The 19,765-nt window shown below is 34.9% G+C and overlaps 1 long non-coding RNA gene across 1 annotated transcript; it reads left to right on the plus strand.

Moving 5' to 3' along the window:
• The first annotated feature begins 5,955 nt into the window (after nucleotides 1-5,955).
• LOC121420713 lies at nucleotides 5,956-8,520 on the plus strand. Its single transcript, XR_005970805.1, has 3 exons — nucleotides 5,956-6,226; nucleotides 6,692-6,772; nucleotides 8,215-8,520. It is a non-coding gene; the product is annotated as an uncharacterized LOC121420713 (long non-coding RNA).
• The last annotated feature ends 11,245 nt before the right edge of the window (nucleotides 8,521-19,765 follow it).

Genomic DNA, 19,765 nt, shown 5'->3' on the forward strand with positions numbered 1-19,765 from the left:
TTGAAGTGATCTAGCCTCGTTTTATGAAAAGTTTACATTCCATTTTATTTCGTGGGTAATTGATACTGTAGAAATATTACAGTATAATGTAAGTCTATCTTAATCGGCTGCCGATATTATCTTCAGATGTTATCGCAAAACATACCTATTAGTCATAAAGTTTATTATAATTATTTATGCACACTTTACCTTTAGACCCTATACCAATATCAACAAAAAGTATATTTCCATCTTTTCCCTTTATCACAATAATAATATATATGGAATGATGGTCGGCGGAATGGGGAGTGCAGGGGACACTCCCACTCCCTCCCCCTTCCGCATACACTGTTAAAAAAACCCTGATTTTACAGAAAAATGAAAGAAGATTTTGCAAAAAGCAGTAACAGAATCATTCTGAAAATTCATAAAACAGGAATTTTTCTGCAATTTAAAAGAACAGGTCTGTTTAAAAAAGGGAAAAGAGTGTTTTATTAAAAGAAATTTGTAAGGTTCCATACACCAAATACCAATTTCCTGTAAGATTACGCAATCTGGTAAGATTGCAGGTGTTCTCAAAACTCTGCTGCAGGAACTTCTTTTATTTTAGGGATAAATGTTCTAACAGTGTAGGACAAAATGCCTCCTCTTTTTAATGGAAAGTGCCCTTTTTGCAAAACGAAATACCATTTGGGGGGTGAAACCCAGCACATTTAAGTTTGGGAAATCACAAAATTTTCTGCTCGCGCTTCGCGCTTTCATCAATTGTCTGACGTAATGATCCCATACCGAAGCTAGGTAATCATACGATGCCTATAGTATATTGCTTGTGTAAAAAAATGTAGCACACAAATATGTCTATGTCCTGTTATGTTTGGATCGTCCGCTGTGTCTCACGGAAAAAAAAAACCAACAGACATTGACTACTGGTATTGTAAGTGTATATTCACCTGGCGGAGGGGGGGGGGGTGGTTGCACAGTATTTCGATGTTGGCATTTCTTTTCCTTTTTTGAGCCGGGATTTTCCCCTTTCCTTTTTAGAGTAAATCAACTCACCCTTTGTTTGAGCACAAACAACATTTTGTCGTACTGCATTCATCATCGGGATCAAACAGAAATCCCCGTTAAGATCTAGACTCTGTCTTACAAAGAGTTACGATTGATCAAATCAGTCGTAACTCTATGGAAGTCCATCAATGTCATAATTTCTTCTTCAGGAAATTTGTAAAGTGTCCTTTGTACACAAAAGAGAACACACCAAATTGTCAAAAGGTCAATGAATTTATGAATATACACATTCATATTTAGAAATGTGTTTGAACAAACATGCATATTATATTTTGACGTTACTGGCCGTCCATAGTTGCGATTGATCGGATCAATCCAAACTCCATGTAAGAAGGGGGGCCTGGGATCGTAGTAATATAATTCTGCATTGATTACAATTCAAAATATATTAATATTACGACGACCAGACGTGGGATGTTTTAGTCGGAGGAATGATCGGAGGAAGCCCATTCGGAGGGAAGGTCTGAGTAGTACCCGTGGATAGACTGCGCAAGTCTACAGAAGCCCCTAAATACTAAAATCCAATCGCACCGTAAATCGTGTTTTTTAACAGTCATCTGTCGCAATAACTGGCAGCATGCCAACAAAGGCGTAACCTGATATCTTATTTTACAATTATAATAGTCGTAAAAAAGGCAAAAGTTGGACTACCGAAAGTCATTTATCTTGTTAAACCTTAAAGGACAAGTCCACCCAAAGAAAAGCTTGATTTAAATAAAAAGAGAAAAATTCAACAAGCATAACGCTGAAATTTCATCAAAATCGGATGTCAAATACGAAAGCTATGGCATTCTAAAATTTCGCTTCATTTCACAAAACAGTTATATGCACATCTTGGTCGGTATGCAAATGAGGAACTGATGACATCACTCACTCGTTCTTTTGTATTCTATTATATGAAATATTTTTATTTTTTGTCATTGTCATGTGAAATGAAGTTTCATTCCTCGTTCATAAGTGAAACTTTGTAATGTCATAACTTTCTTATTTTACATCCGATTTTTATGAAATTTTCAGCATTGTGCTTGTCTGATTTTCTCTGTTGATTCAAATCAACAATTTCCTGAGTTGGACTTAACCTTTAAGTTATAAACCCACAGCTGTAAAGCTGTGAAACACATAATATCAGCAGTATGTTTACAGGAGAAGGAGAAACGTGGATAAATGTATTCAAATTTATATCACCTATTAACTGGTGGTTACGCGTCGATCAATATGATGTTATACATGCATTGTGTAAGTTCATTCCTGGCAGTGTGTATTCTACTAAGTTAATATCATTTTTTTTTCTTGGAATAAATATGAATAATGAAGGGACATAAAAAATGATTTTTTTCATTTGTTCATTTTTTGTAAGTAGTAAAGTTTGCTCGATTCGAAATTAAAATGTTATACGACATAATCTGAAAATGAAAATGTTAATATTTGTACACAAGCTGAATACCGATAACAAAAACAACCTGTAAACATGATAAAAGGGGTAAGAAGATAGAAGATCTACATTAACGAGTGGATAGACCCGACCCAAGACTAAAAACGATGTCTTTTTCAAGATAGGGCACGTTACGTACGTAACGTAATAAGGGTATCAAAACCCACAAATAATAATTAAAAAAGGTATCTAAACCCCTCAAAATAAGTTTTGCAACTCAGTTTTGGGGATGATATCTTTTTGATCAATGAAGTATAAAAGATGAAACTGGTATCATTGGATAGCTGAATTATTCCTCTTTACAATAACATGCCATTTGCTGTGATTATGTAATCATGGAATATATATACAATCACCCTGAACATTGAGAAAAGCCAGAAGTGAAATGTAGAATTTCAACCAATTTCAATGCACTCAGTCCATCCTCGAAACAATTGGAAATTCGCTATTGGAAACGACGCATTTTGCAACATTTCATTTCTAATATTGCTGCGTATTATCATGTCTGTGTATTTCATGATAACACTAGCATTACAAATGACGCATGATTGTAAAGAATGATAATCATGCTTTCTAAAGATATCACTTTTACACATGATGATGGCACATTAAGAAATTTATTTTCACTCAAATTTGCAGTTTAAGTTGCAGAACTCAAAAATGACTTGGCAACGAATTTTGCAACATTTCATTTTTTTACATTGCTGCATATTTATCATGTCTGTGTATTTCATGATAACACTAGCATTACAAATGACACATGATTGCAAAGATGAATAATCATACTTTTCAATGATACCACTTTTACATATGATGATGGCTCACTAATAAATTTATTAGCACTCAAACTTGAGCTGTATAACTTTTTTTGAGGGGATTATTTTGCTAGGAAAGCTATGTGTTTAGGGTCAATTTACGAGGGTATAAAAAGACTAAAAATGGTTTAAAAGGATGTACATTTTGTCCCAAAAGTGTTTAGTGTCCAAATTGTGCCAGGTGTGGGAGGGGGCGGGGTGGGCCGTACTCTAAACCCAATTATGTAGGTAAAGGTAAAACCGACGTCCGTCACATATGACAAGTAAAATATTGCTGCACTTGTTTAGGGGTTCAATTCAGGGAATATTTGCCAAGAGTATCGTTTTGTTTCCAATACGTGTTAAGAGTAGGGTTATATATTCGGGGGGGGGGGGCATTTTCAGAATATGGAAAACAATTGCTTATGGTGTTTTTCGAGACCCCATGGTCGTGCATGCACTGTAAAAAATATTGGTTGTAATTTTAACCAGCACGAGGGTAATTATGTGTCCAACCAAATTAGGTCAGTATTTTACCCAATGCGGGAAGCATATTGTCCAGTAATGTAAGAAAAAAATTACTTTAGAATGGGCAAAAATTTGATCCCACGGGATAAATAAAAGTGTCCAAAAGAAATGCAAAATGTGGGTTGGACACATATAATTACCTTCATGGAGAAGTTTTACTCAATATTCTTTAGAGTGTGGTATCCACTTGTCAATGGAAGTCCCTCCCCCCGCCCCGGATGAAACAGGGAGAGAGATGGTGGGACCCAAAGATGAAGGGGGGAGACGGGATGAGAGAAAGAGAGGGAGAATGAAAAAAAAAATCAATGTAAGATAAGAGTTAAAGGGGAATGAAATCTTTGGAATACGTAGGCTTGTGTCGAAACAGAAAAATCAAAGAACTAGAACAAAGAAAGTTTGAGAAAAATCGGACAAATAACAAGAAAGTTATGAGCATTTGAATATTGCAATCACTTATGCTATGGAGATCCTCCCATTGGCAACACGACAAGGATGTGTGATGTCACTGATGAACAACTTTCCCTTTGATGGACTATAAAATACCCTCAAAATGTCTCTTTCTGCTTTATCTTGTGGTGATACAAACTCTTTATCCATGATGTATTGTTTAAAAATCTGTATTACATACCCTCCTATAGAAAGAACACATGATCTACTGATAGATGTGATAAAAGAGGCAATTTAAGTGAAATATGTACTACAGTAATGGGGAGGGTTGTTCATCAATGACATCACACATCTTTGTCTAATTGCCAATTTGGGGATCTCCATAGCATTAGTGATCGCAATATTCAAATGCTCATAACTTTCTCATTATTTGTCCGATTTTTCTCAATCTTTTGTTGATCTGTTTCTTTGATTTTTCTGTTTTCACACAAGCTATCTTGTTCCAATGGTTTCATTCTCCTTTAAACAATAAAATATCAGTGTACTACAAAATGCTTGGCGCCAAAATCATCTGTCGACCGAAATCAATGGGAATTCCCGCCCTAAAGCGCTATTATGAAATCATGATATGACCTAGATAAACCAAAACATACAAAAAGACCCTCCCCGATTGTTACTCAAGTATTTAGTGTGCTCAAGCAGCGTCACAAATCTTTTGTGATTTTGACCTTGTATTGGCGATACATTCCTTTGTAAGCTGATAGGAGTAGTACCGACTTTTATGAGAGGCACCAAATGTATTAATGGCGCTGTTTACGGGAATTTCCCCCTTTAATCAATAAGCTTCTTTCGAAATGTTTTCGAAATCATCTGACTAATAGCGGCCCGATAAATATTACAGAAGTAATAATGGCAGCGGTAAAAATGGCAGAGGTAATAAAAGCAGTGGTAAAAACATTAAAGGTAAAGGTGACATACTACTTCGACAAGAAAATGAGATTTATGGCTGTTTATTTTAATGGGTATCATTCTATCAACCTGTTTTAAAAGGGAATTTCACCCTGACGAAAAAAAAATGTTGTTAAAGAAGAATAAACATGTATTATTAAAGGTTTGAGGAAAATCCAACAAACAGTAAGATGGGTATTAGAATATTTTTTTGTATCTGTAACAACATAATACTAGAATATTTTCGAAACAGAGGTTTGCGTGAGTCCCACACCTTCAAAATGTTATCACCATACAGAAAATGCCCTAAACATAACACACACACAAATGTATCAATTTGTGTGACTTGCGTCCTTTTGTCATGGGACAGTGGGAGTGAGGGACGTCATCAACTCGTATACATTCGTAATTCCGAAGCTTCGTTATTCCGAAGGTTCGTTTATCCGAAAACGAAATGGCGTTTGTTGCTCATTTCGTTTTCGGACTAACGAACCTTCGGAATTAGGAACCTCATTTCGTTTTCAGACTAACGAACCTTCGGAATTACGCCACAAATCTTTGGATTAACGAACACTTTTTCGTTTCCGATTAACGAACATCGAGGTATAGGCAATTTACGTGTTTCGAAATTACGAACCTTCGAAATAAAGAACCTTCGGAATTACGAAGTGTAACCCATCAACTATTTCATTTTTATGTCACTGGGCATGTTGGGTGGTGCGTATGACTATTTTGTGAAATATATTAAGCGAAACGTTAAAATGCCATAACTTTCTTATTTTACATCCGATTTGGATGAATTTTTCGGCGTTATGTTTGTTGGATTTTTCACCTTTGATTCAAATTGATTCAAATCAACATTATCATGTGGTGGACTTGACCTTTAAAGATCATGACAAAAATAGTGTATGTATTTACATGGACTTTGTTAGCTCAATACATGTAGTTCGAAAGCTCACAGAAATCATAGCTCATTGAAACTACCAACCCAGCCGCCGCAGTCTCTCTCAAGGGGGTGGTGTGTAGTATCGGAGTAATTGATACATGTAGGTCTTTCTTAAACGTTCAGGGGATCAAAAACCACTTCACGGTGAGTATGGTATTTATTTTCAGTAGTTTTCGTGTAATATTTGTGCCATAAATTTGTAAGAAACTTTCCATGAATTATGGATTTTTTTTATTTCCAAATCTAATGGTTTCTTTACAATATGCCCTGCTTTTCTGGATTTTACTAGATTCACTGTTACGATCTCTAATGCTTTGTATATAACGTTTTACATGTATGCTATACGATGAAGTACCGTTGATTTATATACTATGCGATGAAGTACCGTTAATATCCATCATAGATTTGTAAACACCTTTAACATCAGTGATCCTTTGACACAACATAAGCGGTTACAATCGATGCGTCTCTTTTCATTAAATCCTTTGGATTTTTCCAGTTTTCGTTGCAATTTCTTTATAAAATGTTACAGGATATTATTTCAAAAAAATAGTCTGTATTTTGGAATGCAGATTTTCGTTAATGGTGATCTCGTTTTTATGTTGATAGGATTTGGAGGAGAGGAGCAATCAACAATCTTTGTAAATTTCGACTCAAGAGAGCATAAGAGACCATAAACACTTATGGCAGGTAAAGTGCACTGTGTTTTGTCAGCTTTAAAAGCCTATATTTAGCTTTGGTATACTGGTAAATGTTTCAAATTATACTCTAGTATCATTTACAATGGTTACACTTCGTAATTCCGAAGGTTCTTTATTCCGAAGGCTCGTAATTCCGAAACACGTAAATTGCCTATATATCGATGTTCGTTAATCCGAAAACGTAAAAGGGTTCGTTAATCTGAACATTTGTGGCGTTATTCCGAATGTTTGTTACTCCGAAGGTTCGATATTCCGAAAACGAAATAAGGTTCGATGTTCCGAAGGTTCGTTAATCCGAAAACGAAATAAGGTTCGTTGTTCCGAAGGTTCGTTAGTCCGAATACGAAATAAGGGTCGTTGATCATTTAGTTTTCTGACTAACGAACGTTCGGAATTACGAACCTCATTTCTTTTTCGGATTAACGAACTTCGGAATTACGAACCGTAGGAAATACGAACCTTCGGAATATCGAACCTTAGGAATCTCCGAACCTTCGGAATAACGAAGCTTCGGAATTACGAATGCATGCGATTTACAATCACAGTCTAAAAAAGAAAAAAAAACATGTAGTAGTCGTGGCATATTTCTTTAACCATGTTAACCGTCGATTCTCCTTGAAAAAAATTCAAATAAAACATCTAGTGCCCTCCGTCGGCATTTGTTTTTTCTTTTCTTTTCTTCTTAGATAATGCTCTTTGAGAATTTGTATTAAAATTCAGGGATGGGATGGTACGAAGCTGTAGACAAAGATTATATCGTGAAATTTTCAGCACAGTCCATCCTTTGTAATACATTTTCATGTAAATCGCAAAAAAATCCTGAAAATACGTTTTTATTTTATATCCTCCAAACCATCGCCCTTTGCTGGGGCACACACATTCATATCATTGGTTAATGACTTGGAATAGCCACATTTGAAGGGATTTGGCAAATCACGAGAGAATCTTGAACTGTTATTTATTAATAGATTTGTTTATCGAAGGTATATATCTAATAGTCAGAATACCCAACACCTTTAAACATGTTAAACGCTTTAATAGTTATATTAATCCATTAGTCAAAATGCCCTTTCTTGATCAATGATTCATAATTCAAAGTTTTTACTTCTTTCTTACATTCGTTGCTTAGGTTTTGTACTCCATAGGTATTCAAAAATAGGTATTCTTCATTGTAGATATATTTAACGTCGCAATATATAAAGCAGATCCTTAAAAATGCACAAAACGTGCATTTGAAAATATGGAGGGGTTGTAAGCATTCGTTTAGGTCATCTGTCTGCTTTCTGAAAAGCATTAATTATTTCTAATTAATCGGGTAAAAGAAAAGGTCACCCCAATCTACATATGACGGGTTTTTTTTCAAGAAGAATGACACTTGACTCATGGTTTGAAATGAAATTTAAGTTTGGGTTTTAATGTTTCATTCATTAGGTATTAAAACCACAGACGGATCGAATGATTTTGATGGAATCCTGGTCACGGTTGCAAAAAAAATCCGAAAAAACTCAGAAATCGACACTCTGGGATCCAAGCTTGGATTTACTCCTGAAGATGTTCATGGATACATAGCAACCAATCACAAAACACAAGAAATTACGTCGGATGGAACTCTGCAGATGCTACGGGCTTGGTGTAAAGGTCAAAGAGTTGGTACAGAAAGAGAAGCTTTAAAGACTGCTCTTGAAAAATCAGGTCAAATCCGTTTAGCTGATGAACTCTTTCCATGAAGTCGACCAGGAACGAAAAATGAAAAAAAAAAGAAAAAGAAGAATCAACTTCTTATTACAAAATATAAAAATGTTAACAAAGTTTTCTAAAGTATTCAACCAGTTTATGTTTTGTGTCTTTGATTATAATAGCATCCACTGTATCTGAAATGTTCTCCCAACTTAGTCTCTTAAGTCATTCTTAAACAATTCTTTCCGTAAGCTTTATCAAGAAAGGGTGGTTTCCACAACACAGAACCTTCAAATTCTTTTTTCAAATGATCCCTTTTTTTAATTCAACCGCTTATTTATTTTTGTCCTTGATGATATTTTCCAGCTTATCTGAGATGTTCTCCCAACATGCCCAACGTAATCTTTTAAGTTATTCTAAATTATTCAACAAGAAATCCTAAAGATGACTTCAGTGTAAAATGATCAATATGTTTCTTTTGAAATGAAAGTATATGTGGGCCTGCCTGTGTAAGTGAGTGGAAAAACAACTTTTGGTGCAATTAGTATTTCTTTTTTGCGGCAGTACTTTTGAAACTTCATCGAAATTTACACATTGTGAAAGATAGCTTATTAAAATATTCGAAAGGGCTACAACAAAAAAAGGCGATGAAATTCCAAACACTTCCTTTTCACTTTTGTGTTCCTTTGTTTTCAGCATTTCGTTTCGTGTGAGTTTTGACATACCCTACTTACATACCTTACTTAAGCTTAATACTTAGAAAAATTAAGGGGTTTGTCACAAGCAATTCGTTTTTAATACAATACTTTATAAGCCAAATTCTAGAAAACTGATTATTTTACACGGGAAAATGTTAACATGAAAAACTGTTTAATGGTATTATCCTTAAGGATGTGTTTAAATAGAGAAGAAATTCCACATTTTCAAGGTAATGATAAATTTCTCATTTTGGCCTTGTGACGGCAGTTTACTGATTGAGTTGTAAAATGAACACCTATGTATTTAGTTACTTGAAATAGGAAGGGCAATAATGTGTTCGGCTCTTGCATGTCCTTTTTGTAGAAGGATCTAGGTTCTAGTAGCAGGTGGAAGAAACATTTACAATTCCACGACCGCCCGAGGTCTAGTGATTGTACATTGCACATAATTACTGCGCACATGCACAGAGTAGGTAGTATCACTTTCATTGTGTTACTCTTTAAGAGAGGTTGATTTTTTTTAAGAGTAAGGAAGAAATTACCCCAAGATTATATTAGTTTTGGAGGAATTTCCTACCCAAATTAGTTGTAAGTCTATTTGATATTTTATCAGTATGTCGGATTCTTCAATGAAAAAGGCTGTTTTGGTCTGAAATTTTGATCTAGATTTTGTTTATTCTATATATATCAGAGGCGTGTTCTCCATAACTTTAAAGACATAATATTACGTTGTGAGTTTTTAACAATTTTTGGTTTTAAATAATTATCACAATTATATTGCAGTGATGGAATTGTTGTATTTCAGAATTTTTTAGGAGTGAATTTATGCAAATTTTGTTAGGATCGATGCATTCATGCTGATGAATTAATACTACCTTGATATTCTGTTGATGCTTATTAGATCATAAGAAAGACAAGTATTGATCAAATTGTTCATAAAATTAATCAATGAAATGTTAAAAATTAGGATTTTATTCAGCTTTCAAGGATCTCTTGGTCAAGGAACTATTTTACCCATGAACAGCCATTTTTTTTGTTGAAATTCTTAATCGATAAAATCAAACTTAATTTTCGTTTGAATCTTTTGAAAGTAAATAACATTTATATCTAAAGTCATGTTACATTGATTGTTAAAATTTCATTTGAGATCGTATTTGGAAGCGAAATGGGATAGTTGTAATAAACAACTTTAAACCAGAAGGATTCTTGTGCAGTGAAATTACTTACGTGTACTTTGACTACATCATAGCTGTTTTCACTCAGAAAAGGATGATTGGGGTATGTTACGTTGTTTATGTGATTTGTGGGTGATTGGTGACCAAATCTTTAGGTAAACGAAAACCCAGCTTTGACCCTGACACTCTTTACAATTGGAGAAATGAACATTAAAATGAAATATGTGAATGTTATGACATTGACACAGTAGTAGTAGAAATAGTAGTAGTAGTAGTAGAAGTAGTAGAAATAGTAGTAGTAGTAGTAATATAGTAGAAGTAGTAGTAGTAGTAGTAGTAGTAGTAGTAGTAGTAATAGTAGTAGTAGTAATAGTAATAATAGTATAAGTAGTAGTAGTAGTAGTAGACTAGTAGTAGTAGTAATAGTAGTAGTAGTAGTAGTAGTAGTAATAGTAGTAGTAGTAATAGTAGAAGTAGTAGTAGTAGGCTTGGACGTGTAGTTGTATTGGGGTAATGCGATTAATGGAAAACATGCATATAGTATAATATATGCCTTGCAACTTTTTTTTCGATTGAACTGGCCAATATTCTGTTTTCCCAGAATTTTCCCGATTATTAAGTTATTTGTCACAATGTAAACTAATAATAATGTTCATGCTATATGGGGAAAACCAGCTATTGACAATAAAGGCTTTTTTTACTCCTATTCATATATACGACAATACGCCAGCTGCAGACTGCGCCTTGCTACCAGAGCCCAAAATGGCGCCAAAAACTATATACAATAGCGTCGTATGACGGGGATTTCCACGGTTCAATGTTGCAATGACTGATAGCATGCCAACGTACAAAAAACGATGGCTGGGGTGTTGTCATGTAACATAATGACTAATTTGCAATTATAATAGGCTTTAAATATAACACAAGATCGACATAAAGTTATTTGTTCTCGCAAACAAAAACTTTGCGTTATAACTTGCCGGTGTTAAGCTGAAACACTTAATTCGTCAGTAAAAGTATGTTTTCAGAAGAAGCAGAAATGTGGATAAATGTATTCAAATTTATATCGCCTATCTGCCTATGGTGACTTCATGCCATGATTAATATGATATCGTGTAGGGCATTTTCCCCCTTGACAGAAGTGGAGTGCGTGTTCTTACTGCGTTGCTATTATTCTTTCTTATATCAGCGAATATCAAATCAACATAGAATGAATGCGTTTTCTCATCTTTCTTGTAGGTTGTAAAGTTTGCTGGGTTCGCAAAAAAAGACAAATATGATACCTAATAATCTGAAGAAGAGAATGATATTATTGACACAAGGTGAATAATGATTGAAAAGACATCACGTGAAGGGTCATCATGGTCATGAAGCGAAGGTTGAAGATTAATGAATGACAGAGGGGGGGGGTGCATGTGAGGTATGGGATGAGAGAGAAGGAATGGGAGAAAATCATTACAAATTTAGATGAGAGGTTTTTTTCAAAATTAATATCCATGCACTACAAAAATATTTGGCGCCAAAACCATATGTCTACCACGGCCACTGGTAATTCCCGTCCAAATTAATCTGAACTGGATGGTGCATTCTCAGCATACACAGTATAAAACTACGCAAAGACCCTCCCATATTGTTATTCAACCATGCACATAAACAACATCGCACATCGTTCGTGATTTTGACCTTGTATTTGTGATACATCCCTTTGTTAGCTGCTAGCAGCAGTAACCAACTTTTTTTTGAGAGGCACAGAATGTGTAATGGTACTGTTTAGGGGAATTCCCCCTTTAATATGTTTAATAAACAAGCGGCCTACTTTTCACGTACATTTTTTTTACCTGTTTCTGTTTGAGGATTTCAATCAAATACAACATTATGCAACAAAATGTACAAATTTTCATTTTATATCAACAAGAATATACAAAAATATTTATAAAAATGAAGGAAATAATGATGGGGGAAAATACACACATGCACTCACCCGCGAAGCCACACACAAGCATACACACAAACACACTTTCTCTCTCTCTCTCTTTTGGGGGGGGGTTCTGATATATTTTAAACAGGAAACAGAAAGAGGAATGGGAAGAGAGAGATGGAAGAATAGGAGAAAAAATTAAGGGCACAAGAAAGATGAGGGTGACACGTTTGGCTGGTTGGGCAGATACTACAAAATAGATAGGCAGTATAGGCCTACATCTTTTCTACATTGTATATATTTTGTTGTGTCTAGTTTGAACAACAAAAAAGTCCTGGCTATGATGATATCAACAGTTTTATTTTGAAGGGTGTAATTTCCTCTATTGTAAATCCTTTGGTGTATATTTTAAACCTTTCATTACAAAATGGTCAAGTCCCCGACAATATGAAAATTGGTAAAGTAATACCTCTTTTTCAAAAAAGGTGATAAGCTTAATCTCAATAATTACAGACCTTTTTCCTTGTTGTCCTCCATATCAAAACTTTTAGAAAAGGTTGTTTACAGTAGAACTATTAACTTTTTGAAAGCACACAATATTTTCTCCGATTACCAGTTTGGCTTTAGAAAAAAACATAATACTGAACATGCCTTATTAAATTTCATTGACAAAGTGGCACATGCTCTCGACAACTCTTCACGCATGGTTGGTATCTTCCTGGACTTCTCCAAGGCCTTCGACACAATCAATCACAATATATTATTACATAAACTCGCTCACTATGTGGTGCGTGGGAAGGCCTTGAAGTGGTTCAGGAGCTACTTATCCAATATAGACGTCAGTACGTAACAGTAAACGACTATACATCCAATATGCGAAATATAAATTGCGGAGTCCCACATGGTAGTCTGTTAGGTGCTTTATTATTTATACTTTACATTAATGATTTTTGTAATCATCCGATATTCTTTCGTTCATATTTTTTGCCGACGATTCTAATCTTTTTTTTATTCTCATAAAAATCCAAACACACTACTAAATATAGTAAATTCTGAGCTCGAAAAGGTAACTCAGTGGATAAGAGCTAACAAACTATCCCTTAATCCACTGAGAACCAAATACATGTTATTTAGTAACTCCATAGACACACTGCCCGCAAACATTGTGTTTGATGATACCCCTTTAGGAGTTGTTTCATTTATAAAGTTCTTAGGCATAACTGTCGATAACGAGCTTTCGTGGAAATATCACATTGAAAATATTTGTAAAGCGATTTCATGCAACATCGGCATAAAAAATAAACTGAAGTTTCATTTTCCTCCACAAACTCTATTAATGCTTTATTCTTCTTTAATCTTACCATATTTGAACTACGGCATTCTCGTTTGGGGCAATACCCACCAAGTTTTATTAAGCAGACTTCTCTTATTACAAAAGAAGTCTCTCCGTATAATTAACCATTCTTCATTTCTTTCACACACAGACCCATTGTTTGCTAAAAACAAGCTGCTGAAAATAAATGATCTATATCTTTTTCACTTAGGCCAATTTATGTATAAATATAATAACAATTCACTTCCTCACATATTTGATTCAATGTTCCCTCAAAATCGTTCATTTCATCATTACCCTACGAGACAGTCTAATGAGTTCCATTTACCTCTTTTAAGAACACTATTAGCTAAAAAAAAACATTTATGTACGATGGCCCGAGATTCTGGAACTCCCTTAGTGAAGATATCATTTAAAGCCCATCCCTCTGTTCTTTTAAAATGAAACTTAAAAATAATTTTCTGAAGTCATACAGGTCATCATTTACTCAATTCTAAATAATTTTATAATTAGATTCACCATTTCATGCCACCTTAGCTTATTTTCTTTGTTTTTATTATCCACGTGTTGAAGTCCTGCTCTATTATCTCTATTACCTTTCCTTATCTCTTTTTCCCTTTTTATTTTCGTATCCCTTATGTGTGTTTCCGTTTTATTTCCCTTTTTTCCTTTTGTTTCTTGTTGTTTGTTTTGTTTGTTCTGCTGTTCTCTGTTTTGTCACCTTCGTGTTTGTCTTCGTAGGCAATTCTAAAATAATTATTTAGAGGGGTCCACACAATACAAGCACTGCTTTTTTAGTGGATCCTCCATCTTCTCAGAATTTTATTTTATAATGGTTATGACATTTTGCTTATATATATATATATTATATATATTACTATGTTTTGTTTTACTTCTAATTTTGATACATATCATATACTCTACATACCTGAATTTATTTGTCTTTATGTAACTATTTTGACCTCCTTACTTTGTTCTTCTGTTGAAAATGAAATAAATAAAATTGAAATTGAAAATAAAAAACCGACAAGGGAAGTAAAGACGACTCATTTTCAGGTCAGCATTTGAAAATTTCAATTTGCCCTTTGTGCTCCCCCCCCCCCCCTCCCGACACAAAAAAATCCCTGTTGGAAAAAAAAGCACATTTTCAAAATCTAAATTGCCTTATTTTTTCAATTGAAATACGCCTTTTTTATAGTAAAAGATGATACATTTTAGGTTCGAAAATCACAAAATTTTGGATCGCGCTTATTGTTAAGTAAGGTACTCATTCTGTTCCCATTTACAAAAAAAATGCTTAGAATGTCAAATTATTAGGTTGAAACATCACACATTTTCAGAATTGCGCTTTGCGCTCGCACTATTTGATTAGTGAGTTATGTAGACACCTATCCCATTTTTGAGTCACTAAATGCAATCCTTTTTCTGGTCAGTATATTAAAAAAAATTCAGCCCGCGCTTTACGCTCGCGTTAATTCTTGAGTTACACATCTTTTTTTCATGATTACACGACATGTCCGGAAGTTTGAGCTCGTGGATCGTGCTGGCAACATCACGCAAGGAGGCCCTTTTAAAAGTGATTAGCCCCATAATTGACCCAAAATCGACCTTTTTCAACTTCAGACTTGATTTTTTCAAAAGTGCTTGCTGGCTACGCCTTCACAGGGAGAAGTAAAGCCTAAATCAAAATATCTAGCTTTGCTCAACTTAATTTCTACAAATACACAACTACTTCACGCAGTTAATAATCTCATTTTGAAAATATCTGTTTGTACGAAAAAGCCAATTTTGATATATAAGTGCCATTTTGGCTTTGACCCCCCCCCCCCCCCACACACAAAAATAGGTTCTGTCGGTTCGCTAGCTCACTTACATTTTGCCATGTGTGATGTCTGCCGCCTAAGCATATTTAGCTCATTGTTCTGTATATCGTAAGTTTGAAATTCCTTGGACTAGGCCTTGAGGTTTTCAGGCCTTGGCCTTAATTGGCCTTGAGTTTCCATGCCTTGGCCTTTGGTATTGAAACCTTGGCCTTGGGTATTAAAGCCTTGGCCTTGGAGGTTTGAGCCTTGACTACAACACTGATACCAATTATTATCAATCGTATCAGGGTCGCCCTAGCCACTGACCCATCTCTGTGGTCTAGTGGTTAAGGCACCGGCGTTCAAAGCTGGGGGTCCGGGTTCGATTCCCGGCAGAGACATTTTTTCGGCATCACCAATTTTTAAAAAGGGCAGGTAGCTGTGGGGAACCTTGATTTAAGCTACGCCTACCATTGTTCTCTTCTTTAATTTCTTCCACAAATATTTAAATAAAAGAGTTGCCAAAAGCTGTTGTACATGTATAATGCTACACATTTGTACATTTTCTCCCGTAGGTGTACTGTATCAAAGGGCTTATGTCGAAAGGGTGGGTGCTGTCGCGTTGGGGTGCGTCAACGAGAACGCGAAGATTCGTCCAAAGCCCCCCCCCCCCCCGGTTTGACCGGAAGGGTGCGTTGGGAGCGCCACGTCGCGTCGCGTTCACTGGAACGCGCCCTTTCGTCCAAAGCCCCCCCGGTTTGGACGAAAGGGTGTGTTTAATAATAATGCCAATTTGCACGTAAAATAGTGGATTTTCAATCATTTAAAGCATTGAAAATTTGAGGAAAAGAAGGAAAAGTTCAACTAAGAATAATAATGATAATAATAATAATAATACTGATAATAATAATAATAATAATGATAATAATAATAATAATGATAATAAAATCAGATTCCCACCCTTGCAATATGCCACTTGGCGCCAATTTTTCACCCCAAATTCATTTCCATAAATTCACTCTTTGGGGTGAAAATTATTATTATTATTATCATTATTATAAGTATTATTATTATTATTGTTATTATTTTCATTATCATAAGTATTATTATTATTATAATACAAACAACACGCACATATTATTATTATTATCATTATACACACAACACGCACACATACACAACAGATACATCTCACAAAATATACTGAGGCAGGGTCTCAAGTGTAAAATATAGTAAGGTAGGGTCTGAAGAGTTAAACGTTGTGAATGCTGACCCGACATCAATTTTGGCCTTGCCCTTCCAGGACACATCTGCCGTAAGTTTTATAATTTGGGGTACACCAAATATCTCCAGGTATACGAATGTTTTCCTTTGTAATAAATACACACCTGCAAAGTATAAAATTGAAGGTAAGTTACTTTTTTTATTTGAAAGAACCTTGAAATCAGTCATAGTTTTTACATGTATCAATATTACACCATAAAACATTTCCACCGAAAAATCCTCATGCAGCATGCCGTCATTGTTTTTTTTTTACCTTAAAAAGAATGTTTGTGCCATATGATGATTAATGTTCCTATGCAAATTTCACATATCACTCGTCTTTTTTGTTTGTTCAGCTTTCTTATAAATATTTGTATTTATTTATTCATTATTATTAAACACACCCTTTCGTCCAAACCGGGGGGGGGGGGGGCTTTGGACGAAAGGGCGCGTTCGAGTGAACGCGACGTGACGTGGCGCTCCCAACGCACCCTTTCGGCCGAAACGGGGGGCTTTGGACGAATCTTCGCGTTCGCGTTGACGCACCCTAACGCGACAGCACCCATCCTTTCGAAATAAGCCGTATCAAAGCAATAGCTTTGATCCAGCTGAGGCATGGTGGCTTGTCATTGCTCTAAACCCACCTACACCCGACAAAGGAAATTATAATTGGTATAGTGTCGGAAATTTGTCTATCTGATGGTCAATCGGATCGGGGTCGCCCTAGGGGGGTTACACTCTAAAAAATTAAGTGTTAATTTAGCTCCTTCGGAGTGCACTTCGGAGTGCTGATTTGTCTAGTTCATTTTTTAGAGTGAAGGTCCATATACCGTAAATGTTATTTTGTTTCTCTCTCTAAACCTCTAAATTTTTAGTCACTCTGATGATACCAAAGAAAAATTGAAATTCAAATGAAAATGCGAATGAAAGCGACAAACAAAAATCACTTTTTTAATCAAAAGAGATTGGATTTATTTCAGTTTACTTGCAATAGGGGTTAGGTCCACAATGACAATTTTTTTTTCAAAAATATATAGAAACCATTGGAGACAGGTAGATTTCTCTTATACCCAATTTATGTTCACATGATAGGGTAGTACATCATGGCAATTTAGTTTCTCATAAGAATATTGCAATAAGTGCGAATGAATAACATGGTTTTTCTCGGAATGGTCCTAAGTGGACGTAACGCCTTTTGCAACTAAACTCTCCATATGTGTGTGTGTGTGTGTGTGTATACGTAAATAATTCAGGCACGGACGCTAGACGTGGCTTTCAATCGTCTCATTTATTAGCTATAGTCTATAGAAATATGTTCATGACATATTCTATCCTTAAATTGAATTGTGAGGTGTCAAGTTTGCTTGACTCTCATAGTATAATGGTGATACGACATAATTTTGAAGACTGAAACATACTATTATTTATAAAAGTCCAATGCTAATTTCATAGACAAAGTTTGGAGGGTCAATATGGTAAAATACTCATGGGTAAAATAATTGTGAGAGAGGGGGAAAGGGATCAATGATTGAAAGGAGGGAGGGTAGTGTGTGTGTGAGGGTGTGTGATTGGGAGAGAGGGGTGGGGTTGGGCGGGTGGCGAAATTCTGAGCCGAGAAAATTATTACTTAATATTAGGCTTTAATCAGAAAGAAATCGCGAAAAGAAAAAAAAAACATTTGCCCACCACTTTCATTTTAGAATCGCCGCGTTTATTCCTCTTTTTTTAATTCTTCCTGTACAACATGTGAAAATAACGAATAACATTAAGACATTTTGATTATTCAAAAATCAACCTCTAATCAATCTGTACACATTTCTTTAAAATTTTATATCAAGAAAATGAATTATACCAAATCATACCTTCTACATTCTCTAGAAATCTACTCATAATAATTAATACATAAAACTGAGCTTGAACATGATTTTTCCCGTTTACAATACCATAATGATTTGAGAAAGTTATAATAAAAAAAAAACACTCTTCAGTCATATAAGATATGAACACGACCTAGAAAAACACTGCACCGAGACCATCCCTGGTACACTATACCCAATCAAGCGAATAAACACACACATTTACCACAGATCGTGTTTTCGAAACATCCCTTTGTTATTTGACAATAGAAACCGCCGCGTTTTTGGTGCCGTTTAAGGGGATTCCCCCTTAATCAATAGGTTTTGAAATGTTTTCAATTAGGGGGTTTTTACGAGGAGGGAGAAAATGTATTGTCAAATGCCAGATTCTTGACAAAGAATAAAAAGTCCTTGTTATTTGGTGAATCTAAACAACAGTTTGTGTTTGACTATGGACAAACGACACGCGTGTGCGTGCGTGTGTGTGGGGGTGTGTGCACTGCAGCCATGCCTTACTTCGGCACAAATCGAACTTTGCATCACAATGAAAAGAAAAACCCTGACCATCCAACGATTAGCACATACCACATAGACATGGGATCAAATTATGGGGAAAAAAAATCAGGCCACATATAATGATGACGTGTGCATGAATATCGTTTCAATAAATTGGGGGGGGGGGGTGATGTGTCAAGTTCTTTTTTTTTTACTCACACGGTATAAATTTCGTAATGCATATGTAATTAAAATATACAAAGTAAATTATTATAATTATTTCCACAAATTTTATGCAGTTGTAAAAATTTCATTCATCATGTATCAGTGAGATGACAAAGAATAACAAAACATTTGAAATTACAGCTCAACAATTCTTAAATTAAATAAAAAAAAATTACCACAAGAACTGTTTTTTTCATGTTGTGAAAGTTTTCATAATGAAAGACAACAATGTAATTTTTTATCGAAAATCTTTTGTCGAAATCAAATTCGATTCGGTTCTATTATAATATACTCATTAAAAAGTCCGAAGACTAACGATGTGAGTTTACAATCAAAAACATAAAATATAAAGGATAAAACAAATATATAAGATGTAGTGACCGCTGTTAAACGAATTACTCAAATAAAACGAATATTATGTTCTAAATTGCATTAATATTATACAACAAAGTGAAATTAAACAGATTGACACATACTGAATCCAAAAAAATAAATAAAAACAAACTAGCATACAGATTGCCTGGCTTTTTTAGCATGCAA

The sequence above is a fragment of the Lytechinus variegatus genome, chromosome 8 (genome assembly GCF_018143015.1).
Source record: "Lytechinus variegatus isolate NC3 chromosome 8, Lvar_3.0, whole genome shotgun sequence".
NCBI classification, from domain to species: domain Eukaryota; kingdom Metazoa; phylum Echinodermata; class Echinoidea; order Temnopleuroida; family Toxopneustidae; genus Lytechinus; species Lytechinus variegatus.